The sequence below is a fragment of the Phyllostomus discolor genome, chromosome X (genome assembly GCF_004126475.2).
Source record: "Phyllostomus discolor isolate MPI-MPIP mPhyDis1 chromosome X, mPhyDis1.pri.v3, whole genome shotgun sequence".
NCBI classification, from domain to species: Eukaryota; Metazoa; Chordata; class Mammalia; order Chiroptera; family Phyllostomidae; genus Phyllostomus; species Phyllostomus discolor.
Window position 1 is genome coordinate 11,314,970 of NC_050198.1, and position 13,019 is coordinate 11,327,988.

General features: G+C 41.7%; 1 protein-coding gene across 4 annotated transcripts in view; it reads right to left on the reverse strand.

The window, feature by feature from the left end:
- PCYT1B (phosphate cytidylyltransferase 1, choline, beta) overlaps positions 1-13,019 on the reverse strand; it is a 107,842-nt gene that overhangs the window by 4,266 nt on the left and 90,557 nt on the right. The gene's annotated exons all lie outside the window — the stretch shown is intronic.

Consider the following 13,019-nt stretch of genomic DNA (forward strand, 5'->3'; position numbering starts at 1 on the left):
ACTACTTGAGCAAAGACCTGAAAGAGATGGGGGAGAAGGCCACGTGAAGGGCGATTAGGAGCAGGTGCATTCCAGACAGAGGAGCCCAAGAGGGGAGCACACAGTTCATGTGCAAGGATGAACAAGGAGGCTATGGGGGCTGGAGTGAAGACACCTGGATGAGGAAGGCTATGAGAGGGGGTGGGGTTAGAGGCAGGTCACCAGAAAAGTCACGGAGAACTGTGTTATGTAGGGTCTTGGTGGCCATGTGAGAATTTTGGCCTTTACTCTGAGGAGAAGAGAAACCTCTGTAGTTCTGAGCAAAAGAGTAACAAGCTGACTTTTGTTCTGAAGGGCCAGTCTGGCTGCTGTGCTGGGAGCAGACTACAGCAGATGAGGACAAGGCAGGGGGAACAGCTGGGAGCCCTCTGCAACAAGAATCCAGGTCTGTGGTGGCACCTTGCACCAAGGTGACGGCCATGAGGGTGCTGAGAAGTGCTGGGAGTCCAGGTATGTTCTTTTCCCACAGTTTTGTTACAATATCATTTACTTAAACTTTTCAGCATATAGTTCTGTGAGTTTTGATAAATGCCTACAGTTGTGTGATTACCACCACAAAGAAATTATAGGAATGTTCTTTCAGTACCCAGTTCCCTTGGGACTGTTTCTAGGCACCCCCCCCCCCCCTCAGCCTCTGGCAATGGACCTGGTTTCTGTTCTGTGGTTTTGAAATACCATCTAAATAGAATCGTGCAGTAATGTGGTCTGGCCACACATTGAAGGCAGAGCCAACAGGACTCGCTGACAGATGGGATGTGGGGTGTGGGAGGAAGAAGAATCAAGCGATTCCAGTTCCTAGCCTGTGAAACTGGAAAGCCAGCGATGGCATTTGCTGGTACAGGGGACTGGGGGGTTTTGTGCAGGAGGTTTGGGGGTAAAATGGACTTTCCAATCTGGGCCCTCAGGTGACTGTTGCCTGGTGCTTTGGGGACTGAGCCCTTCCCTGGCACTGCCCTTCTGGGGAGCCCAGTCATAGCCCCGAGCCCCTGTGTGTCAGGCCTCCCAGAGCTGCCAGCAACTGTAACCTTCTGCTCTTTGCCTGTGGTACGGCCCCCCCCCACCACCCCCCACAGCTCTGTTCCATCCACTTCTGAGCACCCTGCCCATGCTCTTTCCTCATTTCTTTCCTTCACTTGTCACCAAGACTCAGCAGCTCTGTCCAATCTTTTGATCCTAAACTGACCCTCAGAATCAATTCTCCTATTAGTTATTTTGGGCTTTGTTACTGTTTGAGTTATTCATTTTACAACCCACTACTAAACCCTCTTAGGAGCAGGTGCTGTACAGGAGGTGGTCAAGTCTGAGCTGGGGCTTTAGTCATGCTCGGGAAGAGGGGCTTGGGTGGCGAGGGAGCCGTGTGCTGGTGCAGGGAGCTAAGTAGAGAATACTGAGTATGAGTGTCTGTTGAGTGGTAGTAGCCTGGGACTGGAACCCCAGGAGGAGGTTGGATTTTTTCCCCCCAGAAGTCCCTGGAAGACTTTAGTCAAGGCAGGGGTATGCTCAAATTGGTGTTTTAGAACTGTCTTTGGGAGTGAGCATAAAAGCAAGGAAAGAAACCATACAGGAAAAAATTAATGTTTGGCTCTATAAAAATTTCAGAACCTTGCCCTGGCCAGGGCGGTTCAGTTGGTTGGAGCGTCATCCCGTAAACTGAAAGGTCTTGGGTTCAGTCCCAGTCTGGGCGTGTATAAGAGGCAACGGATCCATGTCTCCTCACATCAAAGCTTCCTTCCCTCTCTCTCCCCCTCCCTTCCCCTCTCTCTAAAATCAATAAGCATGTCGTTGGGTGAGGATAAAAAATAATAAAAAGTAAAAAGTAAAAATTTCTGAACCTGAAAAAAAAGGCACCATGAAATAGGTAAAAAGAAAAAGGAAAACATGGAAAAATTTTGGAACATTTAACTATAAATTGTGGATCTTAGTATAAAAGCAAAGCTTAAAAATAAAGAAAATGTAAAAAGACTTCATAGAAAGGGGAGCCCATGGCATATACAGGCAATTCACAAGACTTAAAAATGAACCATAAAAATTGTTTGGCATGATTAGTAAACAAACAAATGTAAAATGACTAAAGTGCAATTTTTGTATATATCAGGTTGTTAAGGATATTTTAACCTTCCCAACTTAAATTTTTTTCCAGATATAGTTGACATATGGCACTTTGTAAGTGGAAGGTGTACAGTTCTGTGTTTTCATGTTCTTTTGTGTAATTACTACAGGTTTTTCCCTTGTGGTTACCACCAGGCTTACACTGAATAGCTTAACATTATAACACTCTATTTTAAACTGATACTTCAATGAAATTCCTCAACTTCATGCTTTCACTTCTGCTCCCCCTCACATTTCAGGTTATTGATGTTACAGTTAACATATGCTTTTATTGTGTAAACGGTAACAGATTATTGCAGTTCTGGTTATTTTTATTATGTGTTCTAGCTTTTACATAAGAATCGTAAGTGAATTACATATCACCATTACCACATTAGAGAATCTAAATATGACTATTGACCATTACCAGTCAGTTTTATGCTACCCTCTTTGTTTTTTTTTTTTTTTGTGGGGGAGGGTGTTGAGGGAGATGGGAAGATTCGAAGTTGCAATTTAAATTTTTTCCCATTTCATTTTTATCTTTGGAGATCTTAAAGACTGTGGCAGAGAAGGGCTTGAAATAATCAGTACTCTGATCTTGGCAGACCTGCAGCACCCAAGTCCTAGTCCAAACCAGCAGATTTGGGGGTCAAGCCCTGTAGATTCGAGATGTGGGGCGAGATGGATTGGGGGCTCCCAAGAAGTGACCTACAATGATGGGGGAGCTAGATGTCTGCCCCGGGCTCTCTTTTCCCACTGAGGGAACCCTAGGTTCAGGGGAGACCTCCTGGCATGGTGCTTTGCCAGTCAGGGTGGACGGCTGCCCCTGTAACCTTTCTAATGTGGCCAGTCTAAGGCTTGGTGGTGTAGAGGGTGTTTCAGCCTCACCCATGTGTTCTAGGATTCTCCTTGAGTGTCTCGTCCATGACTAGTTGTTACTTCTTGTGAGGGGGAGCAATGTCAATAATGATCCACGTCACCATCTTGTTCATGTCAGTCTCCCAAGAATCTTAAAAATCTGCAATGGCCAGGGTTGGTGACAGTTCAGAGAAAAGATCGCACTCGTGTACCTGCTAGTGCAAGGGAAAAGAGTGTTTCCTGAGGGGTAATTTGGAAATAGGTGCAAAAACTTTTTTCCTGGAGAGAGAATCAGAGACGGATGTAAATATTTATTCTGTACCTGGGTATTCAGTGCCGTGTCATAACACACAAATCTGAAAACTCCCTAAATAGATGAGAGAGATCTTGCACAACTCAGGTTGTACTAAGCAGCTGATGAAAATCAAGTCCTTAAAGAATACTTAACAGTGTGAGAAAGTGTCCATGAGCTATTACAAAGTAGTAAAAATGATTTTCGAACAGTATGTTCTGCATGATCCCAATTTTGTAAAAGGCATTATATACAGGGGCGGGGCAAAAATAGGTTTACAGTTGTTGATATAGGTGTTATGGCCAGGCTTTCAGATTTAAAAATACTACAATAATTCATAAATAAATCAAGAATAAAGTGTATTCTGTGTACTCACAACTGTAAACCTACTTTTGCCCCACCCTGTACGTGTAGATGGGGAAAAAAGATTAGGGTAACACCCCCAAAATATTAACGGTGACAACTCCGGGGTGCTGAGCCTGCAGGTGACTTTTAGTCTCTTTTTATTCTCTATTTCCTAGTAGTTCTGTAATGGACATATATTACTTTTATCATCATAAAAAAGCAGTAATAATAGGGAGAGAGAAGACTGAAGCAAGGTTAGGCTGAAGGATGTTGCTACAATGACACAAGTGAGAAAATACTAAGGCCTCAGGCACACCATCCATGCCCCCCAGCACTCATTTTCCCTTTATAAGCTGTAGCTAGCCCATTACTCTCTAGACTCTTGAGTCTCCTCTAGCAAATATAATAGTGATGATTTACTGATCACTAAGATTAATTCCAGATTTAAAAATCCCACCATTCTGCAAGCACACCAATTATTCACCTTCCATTAAAGATACTGAGAACGCTGCCAAAATGCCCCACTCCTCTCAGAATCAAACACAACAAATGCTATAGCTTAAGCCCATTTATGACACAAAATCAAATGCCAAAAGGATAGGGTGGCGTATTATTAACAGCAACATAAAAAAAAATCCTTGAACTTCCAGTGTGCACTTTAAAATATGTATTTTTATTACTATAATCTTTAAGTATAATTTTAGTGGCACCCATTAGCCCTCCTGCTTTTAATGGATTGTCAGCATTTCCATTAGAAGCCCACTTTCTAAGGAACCTACAACTTGTCTACTGTATTTGACTCAAGCTCATAACTGAGAACATTCTGCCTAAGGGGATGAAATCATTTGAACCTTTAATGATAAACAATGGTGTCACACTTCATAAAAGGCGGTATCTGTGCACAATAACTCTGGGTCTCAATTTGCAGGCTCTCTGATCTGTTACTGGTGCACTGTGCAGGGCAGCTCCCCTACAAAGTAGCTGAGCTGAATTAGGTCAGGAGACAATTTGTAATGAGCTTCCCGGGAAGAAAAGCACTTTAAAATATAACAAACAATGAAGACCCTGGCATGGCGTTTTCAAAGAGAAAAGGTATTTAAGTTCAGGCTTCTACTGTATCAAGAAGTTTCCATTTATAAAGTTTTCTCCCAAGAAAATAGTCCCATGTAGAGTCCTGTCCATATGAAAGTATTTCTTCCCTCCTACAAAGCTTTTCCTTTTAAGAAGATCTTAACATCTACGGAGGCAGTAAATGGCATGACAAATGTCTTTAAAGGTTTCAGTATTTCAGATACCTTCCACCATATCTGCCAAAAAAAAAATGAAAAATATCTTAGTTACATCTGGTTTGGACCTCTGGTAAACAATGGAACTCAAGCAGAGTTTCAGTTGTGGCCAAATCAATAAACAACTAATAACATGTGCCTGCCAGGCACTGTAAAGGGTTTTAAATGTAAAACAGTTTCATTCTCCCAGTAACCCTAGCATGTGGCTGAGAGGCAAAGGACCTTACCCCAAGGCTCCCCAGCCAGGCAATGAGCCCCTTCTCATGACTCTCTGTAATTAGCCACTTTCATAATAAGCTTTCCATGTTTATTCACGTCTTACTTGTACATTCGTTGGAAGGCAAAATTTTGAAACCACTGTCAAAAAAGGCTCAAGTGGGAGACCTAATTCAAATCCACAAACTGAATTTTATATTTATTTTCTCAAAATGAAAACATTCTTTAAAATGAGCAGTACCATTGGGATGGCTATTATAAACATACCAAAAAATCCAACTAGTACTAGATAAGAAAGAAAAGTTAGAACCGTCATGTATTACGTTGTGAATGTAAAATCGTGCAGCCACTATGGAAAACAGTATGGTACTTCCTAAAAAAAACAAAAAAAAACCCCCCAACTAGAATTACCATATGATTTAGCAATTCCACTTTCGGGTATACACCCTAAAGAACTGAAGTAGGTACTTAACAGATATTTGTACGTCCATGTTTATATCAGCCAAAAGGTGGCACAATAGCCAAAAGGTGGAAACAATCCAAATGTCTACCAATGGGTGAATGGACAAACAAAATAGAAATAGAAACAATATCCCATTATATATGTGTGTTTATATCAACACACATGAAATGGGAATTTTTTTTTTGCTAGCATGATGTAGAGTATTTCCATGATAGAAGTTGAAAAGAAACATTTTGTTTACTACAAATTATGGAGGCTGTTCCTGGCATGAAGAGCCTGAAAACTGACTAAAGATTCATTCTTTCAACAAATACTTACTGGTAGCACACTATGTATGATGCAGGCATTAATCTAAACCTTGCGGATACAGGAGTAAACAACAGAGGAGAAAGTCTATGCTCACATTTATTTTTTAGCTGAGGCATAATTGACATATATTACTTTCAGGTGTATAACACGATTCAATATTTGTATATATTGTGAAGCGATCACCACAATGAGGCTAGTTAACACCTGTCAGCATACACAGTTACAGAATGTTGTATGATGAGAACTTTTAAGATCTACTCTTTTAGCAACTTTCAAATATGTAATACAGTATTCAATAGTCACCATGCTGTACGTTGCGTCCCCAAGGCTTATTTATTTTAGGACTGGAAGTCTGTACCTTTTGATTCCCTTCATGCACTTTACCCACCCCCACCCCTGGCATCTGGCAAGCACCAGTAGACCTCGGATCATGTAAATCTGTTCTTTCCAGAAAACAAACACACCATCAAAGTCTTTTAAAAAAAGATAATCTTATACATCAGATGGCAAAGGCCTGTTTGGTTGGCATAGGGATCTGCCAGAGTGACCGGACTGGGGCAGAGGGTGTTTGAGGTCCAGGATGAACTAGAAACTTGCACCTGACTTAAGGTCATTCCCTCCTGGTGCTCCAAGGAAAGGGTCTGTGTTCATGTGGTAAGATAGAATAGACCCACTTTCATTTCAAATAGAAAGTGATTCTCTGGGTTCAGTCAATGAAGGGATGGAGTGGCAGATCATTCAAAATGATACATAATTTTTTAAAAAACAGCCTATGTGGTTGGGGTGCTAATGTTTATAAAGAGAGTGTGTCTGCTCTGGAAATTCAGACACTTCAAACAAAAACAACAAACTTTCTCTAGGAAGTCCCTACCCCAAAAATCTAACCCTGAAAGCTGACTTAACCTTCCTCAATCCTGGCTCCTTGACACTTGATACCTTGAAAGTGAACAGTGCTGCCTCCAATAGAGCAACCAAGCTTCAAAATTTGATGTCTTTAAAGCCCCTCCCTCGACACAAAATGTATTTCAAAGAGACACTCTCCCAAAGAGAGGTAATGCCAAATGTCTGTTGGGAAGGCTTCCCTTTGTAGTTCTGCTTGAGTTATAGGCTATCTTCTGAGTATGAGTCAAGACTGTTTACAAGAATCAAGCACCAACAGTCATGTATCACTTAGCAACAAGTACACATTCTGAGAAATGTCATTAGGCAATTCTGTTGTTATGTGAACATCACAGTACAATTACACAAACCTGGATGATGTAGCCTACTACCCCTGGGCTCTATGGTATAGCCTATTGCTCCTAGGCTATGGGCCTGTACAGCATGTTACAACAAAACACTAGATTAAGTCAAGTGCAAGAGAAAATAACATAATCAAGGGACCAATCAACATGAGATATATGAGGCTGCTGCTGGTGTAACACAGCATACTCTTTTACAGCAAACTTTATAACTAGAATGACTATAAAGTACTGACAAAAGCATAATACAGCAAATACATAAACCAGTAACATAGTCATCTATTACCATTGTCAAGTATTATATACTGTGAGTAATTGTACATGCTATTCTTTCATACAACTGGCAGCACAGTAGGTTTGTCTATAGTAGCATCACCACAAACTCATGGGTAATGCATTGTGCTACAATGGCTACGTCGTCACTAGGTGACAGCAATGTTTCAGCTCCATGATAACCTTAAGGGACCACCATCATATATGTGGTCCATCATGGACTGAAACATCTTTATGCAGTGTGTGACTGTAGCTAATAAATAAGTAGAGTGGTAGGTAATGAGACTGAAAAATATGTTGCGCTCTGATCATCCACCAATCAGACTAAATAAATGGGAACAGATAATGTATTATAGTGATTGAGAAGTAGATTGCTTGCCTCAAATTCTCAAAAGCAATTATGCTAGCCAGCTGCCAAGATAGCCGTACCACCTCCTGGTATTCACATCCTTGTTTATTGTCCTCCCCAAATATACAAGAATCAGTCTCTGTGACCAATAGCATATGTCAGAAATGATGTTTCTCACCTCTGTTATTAAGTCATAAAAGACTATATAGCTCTTTGGACTTTAAGTCATGATGGCAGAGTAGGTAAACATGTGCTCCCCTCCTCCCATGATCATATCACAATGACAACTGTATTACAGAATAACATCTTTGAGAACCACCTGAAGACGAGCTGAACAGAAGTCCTATACCTAGGGGATCAAATCCAGACTGGTAGGAGGGGTGGAGATGCCGAATGGGCAGGTCCCACATCCATAATGTGGTGACTAAGAATTAGGAGCGAGGAGGGATATCCCCCTCCTCCCCCTGCAGAGGTCCCCCCTGAGGAGCAAGGGCTCCCCAGCTCAGGGTGCCAGTGCTGGGAAGAAGGGTCCCAATAACACCTGGCTGTGAAAGACAGTGGAGACTGCATCCGAGTGAGACGGAGGGCTACTACAGACTGAGGCATCCTCTTGACGGGATTGCACACAGACTCGCTCACAAATTCACTTGCTTTGGGCTCTAGTGCAGGGGCAGCAGCTGAAAGGTGACAGGGACATAAGGGAGGAACTGAATGGACTACCTTCAGGGTAAAAGCTGAAGGGGCAGGGGTCAGGACAGCTGTCTCCTTTGTTGAGCCCTCCCCCAACCCAGGCAGCAAACAAAACAGAAACAAACTCATGGATTCAGAGAACAAACTGATGGCTGCCAGATGAGGGATAGGTGAAAAAGGTGAAGGGATTACGAAGTATAAATTGCCAGTTATAAAAATGGTCATGGGGATATAGAATTAGAGCATATGGAATATAGTTAATAATATTGCAAAAACTGGTGTCAAGTGGGTACTAGACTTACTTGGGCTGATCACTTCCTAAGGCATACAAATGTCTCATCACTGTTTTACACCTGGAACTAATGTGATATTGTATGTCAACTGTAATTGAAACATTTCTAAAAAAATATTTTTAAAGACTATAGCTTTTGTCTGGGTCACTCTTCCTCTGTCACTCACTCTGGGAGAAGGAAGCTGTCACATCTTGAGGACACTCAGGCAGTCTCGTACAAAGGCCCATGTGGTGAGCAACTGAGGTATCCAGTCAACAGTCATGTGAGTGAGTGTGGAAGAGGATGCTCTAGCCCTTGATGGCTGCAGCTCCAGCTGACATCTTGACTGAGACTTCATGAGAGACCCTAAATCATAACTGTCCAGCTAAGCTGCTTCCTGATTCCCATCTTTCATAGAATGTGTGAGATAAGAAATGGAGGAAATAGACTTCCAGGAAGTCCAGGAAGCCCAGAGTCCCAAAGAGGTTGGACCCAAAGAGGAACACACCAAGGCACAACATCATCAAGTTACCCAAGATTAAAGATAAAGAGAGAATCCTAGAAGCAGCAAGAGGAAAGGAGACAGTTACCTACCAAGGAGTGCCCATAAGACTGTCAGCTGATTTCTCAAAAGAGACCTTACAGGCAAGAAGGGGCTGGAAAGAAGTATTCAAAGGCATGAAAGGCAAGGACCTCCATCCAAGATTGCTCTATCCAGCAAAGCTTTCATTTAGAATGGAAGGGCAGATAAAGTGCTTCCCAGAGAGGTAAAGTTAAAGGAATTCATCATCACCCAGCCCTTATTATAAGAAATGTTAAAGGGACTTATCTAAGAAAAGGACATAAACACAAACAGTAAAATGACAGCAAACTCACAACTATCGACAAATGAACCTAAAAAAGACAAACAACAAAAACAAAAACTAAGCAAACAACTAGAACAGGAACAGAATCAGAGAAACGGACATCACATGGAGAGTTTTCAGTGGGGAGGAATGGGGGGAAAGGTACAGGGAAGAAGCATAATTGGTAGGCATAAAATAGATGGGGAGAGATCAAAAGTGGTATAGGAAACAGAGGACTCAAAGAACTTATATGTATAACCCATGGACATGAATTAAGGGGGGGGAATGTTGGTGGGCTGGGGTGCAGGGCAGAGGGGGGTAAAAGGGGAGAAACTGGGAAAGCTGTAATAGCATAATCAATAAAATATACCAAAAAAGAAATGTTTGTTATTTTTAAGTCACTAAGTTTTGGAGGTAATTGATTACACACCAATAGATTACGAATACAGCCATGGACACCATGATCTTGACTTGCTTAGGAAGAAGGCCAACAGTACCTCTCCTGAATCTAGATGACCTGGCCTAAAGTACCATTTTGGCAACTGGCTTTGTCACAAAACCTTAGAGAGGTTTTTGGGAGACCTCAGTTTCTCCACAAAGCCACACTCTGAAGTGAAGCAAAGTGACTGCACCCTGTGGACATTTCTATCACGAAGGACACAGTGCTGGCTGGGAGAAAGTGGCTTGGCCCTGAACTCCATCCCAATAGATCCAAACTCCTGTGAGACCAAAGGAAAGCTTCACAATTTTTCTAGGCCTTTGTTCCTTTATCTATAACACAGCTGTAATACTATCTTCTTGTGTGGTTACAAATGGGTAGAGTAGATATAAAGGACTTTGGAAAAAGAGTTTATCCTGCTATACAACCTTGACCAGGGGTATCCAACCTTTTGGCATCTGCGGGCCACACTGGAAGAAGAAGAGTTGTCTTGGGTCACACATTAAATACATTGTGACATGCAATCACACAAAACCCCCCTCATCATGTTTTAAGTAAATTTACAATTTTGTGTTGGGCCACATTCATAGTCATCCTGAGCTGCATGTGGCCCACGAGCCATGGGTTGGACACCGCCGCTCTAGGCAGTAACATCATCATCATGATGACTACCACCACCACTGCTTTTCGCTCACATGGAATGTGAGGGTCTGCATTTTATATCATGGTTTTGCTATCAAATATGAGGTCATCTGGGGACCTAAAGACTCTATGCCATGAGGAATAAACACAAATATTCCCTAAAGACAGGTGGACAGCATAAATATGTGACTCAGTCTAGAGGAGGTAGCAGGAGGAACAGTGGGGCGTGGTGTGGACACCGCAGTTAGAGAGTTCATGCCCTCCCTCATAGAAATTTTAAAACATTGTTGAGGGCCAAGCCAATCAAGGCTGCCTGCTAAATTTGATCCACCAAACACCAAGTTGGAACCAAGCTTTGTATCCAGCACCATATCTATTTGTATATATTGCTGTATATATAGATCAATATAGATTGATGGAAGATGGGGGCCTCACCATATCCTTTGCAGATGTTGGGAATTTCTATGAATAGGTCTTCATTACACATCCATTCATTCAACCCAGAAACATTTATGGAATACCCACTATAAGCTACATATAACAATCCTGTTGTACCAAATTTTGAAACTTAAATCCTTCTATTTTCTGCCCTTTCAAGTTTGGGTTATTTGTACCAGTACTGTATTTTCAGATAATGTAGATCCTCTATTTTAAGAAATGAGTTCCAGTCCCAAATCCACAAATAAAGAATTATTATAATAATAGCATATTCATGAAAAGCAAATTACTTACCTTGGCATTGAACATCCTTGTAACTATTCCTGTACTTTTAATGTCAACAGAAAAAAGTAATGTCTAAGTCTGGCTGATACGGTAAATTAATGTTAATAACAGTTTTGACACTAATAGCAAGTTTTAAGGAGAAAAATCTCCAGTCTCTAAACTGGGTTTCATTTCTTAAAAATCACCTCAGCTCACCGTCACCAGATCCCCTAGAACAGTTCCAGCTACTACTTCGCCTTCACTGGGAGCCTGAAATGACTAGGGTCTGCATAAAGTTTCCATGGAATTATATTCCTTCCCTGCCTTTGCTCACTGCAGATGGAGAAAACACTCGCCCCCTTGAGTTACAACAGTAAGGCTTCACAGCAAAGACACATTTCTGAATCCCCATAAGCAAATTAATGCCTACGTGGTTTCATTCAAGAAACACTAGCTATTTCTTTAGAGCCTGAAAATTAGTTGAGAAAAACGTGAACTATTCAATTACATGCCAGATTGATGGGAAACCTCAGGCTTTATGTTACAGAGATCATGGAATACCAGACAATGAGGTCTGTATTTTATCTTCATGCCCTTCCCTAGTACCGTGCACACGCAAGGACCTTAATAATGTCCTATGCATCAAACCGATCCGAGTGAACATTGTAACATGCCCAGGGAAAATGAAAAGGAATACAGCGCACGGCTCCTCCATTCTTTCTAGAAGTCAACAAGGGTTCAAGCGGCCCCTTGCAGACTCAGCCAATAGGAGGTGGTTGGCCTACAACATCCACCTCTACAATTACTCATAGGCCGCTAGGCTTTAAGCAAAGCATCTCTTCAAACTTCTCAAACGTTGTTCTTTTTCTATTACTAATTGAGTGTTTTACTTTTAGATAATCCTATAATGAACCAGCTCAAATGAGCAGAGAGGCAGGAGTGACAACCCATCAATAAAATAATTAAACCAAAGTGGATTTTGTTAGAGACTTCTCATGTCATAATAGGAAATCTAGGCTACTTAAAATCAGGGAAATCAAATGGAATCATTTCTTTTTGTTTGAAAGGGAAAGTTAGCTGTAGAAGTATTTCTTTCATAGGACCCTCATTAACTCTGCTAACAATATTGGTTATTTACTCTGGAAGCGCGGGCACAACAGAATATACCAACGGAGTACAAGGTGGTTTCCAGAATTTTCTTTTTCCTTCTCACAGTTTTCATTCAGATTTTTCTTTAGAATTTAGGTGAGAGACAGATCCTCGACATTTTCTCTATCAGTTTTAAGATTCAGATTGTGGCCACAGTCTCCAAAGACTTTTGTGCCAATGTATACATGCCATGGAAAACGGCAATCAGGGTATGAGGGGCACAGATGCAGGGAAAAATCCTACCTCTTCTCTCTCTTCCAACCAATGAGAGATGAAAGTTCCAACAAAAGCTACCAAGGCAGATACATTTCTTTTGCAGTCTCCTCCCCTGTCTGATCCAAGAGCCAGTTAGTCTTGTCTTACAACACAAGTTGCATGATGCCACTGACCCAGTTCACCCTTACCCCCAAGCTTTGCATCCTCTCCAACTGGGAGCCTGGGATGAGCTATGGAACCCACTTCTGCAGTAATAACACTCAATGATTACCATATGGCTTTGAGCTCTGAACAAGAAATCAAAA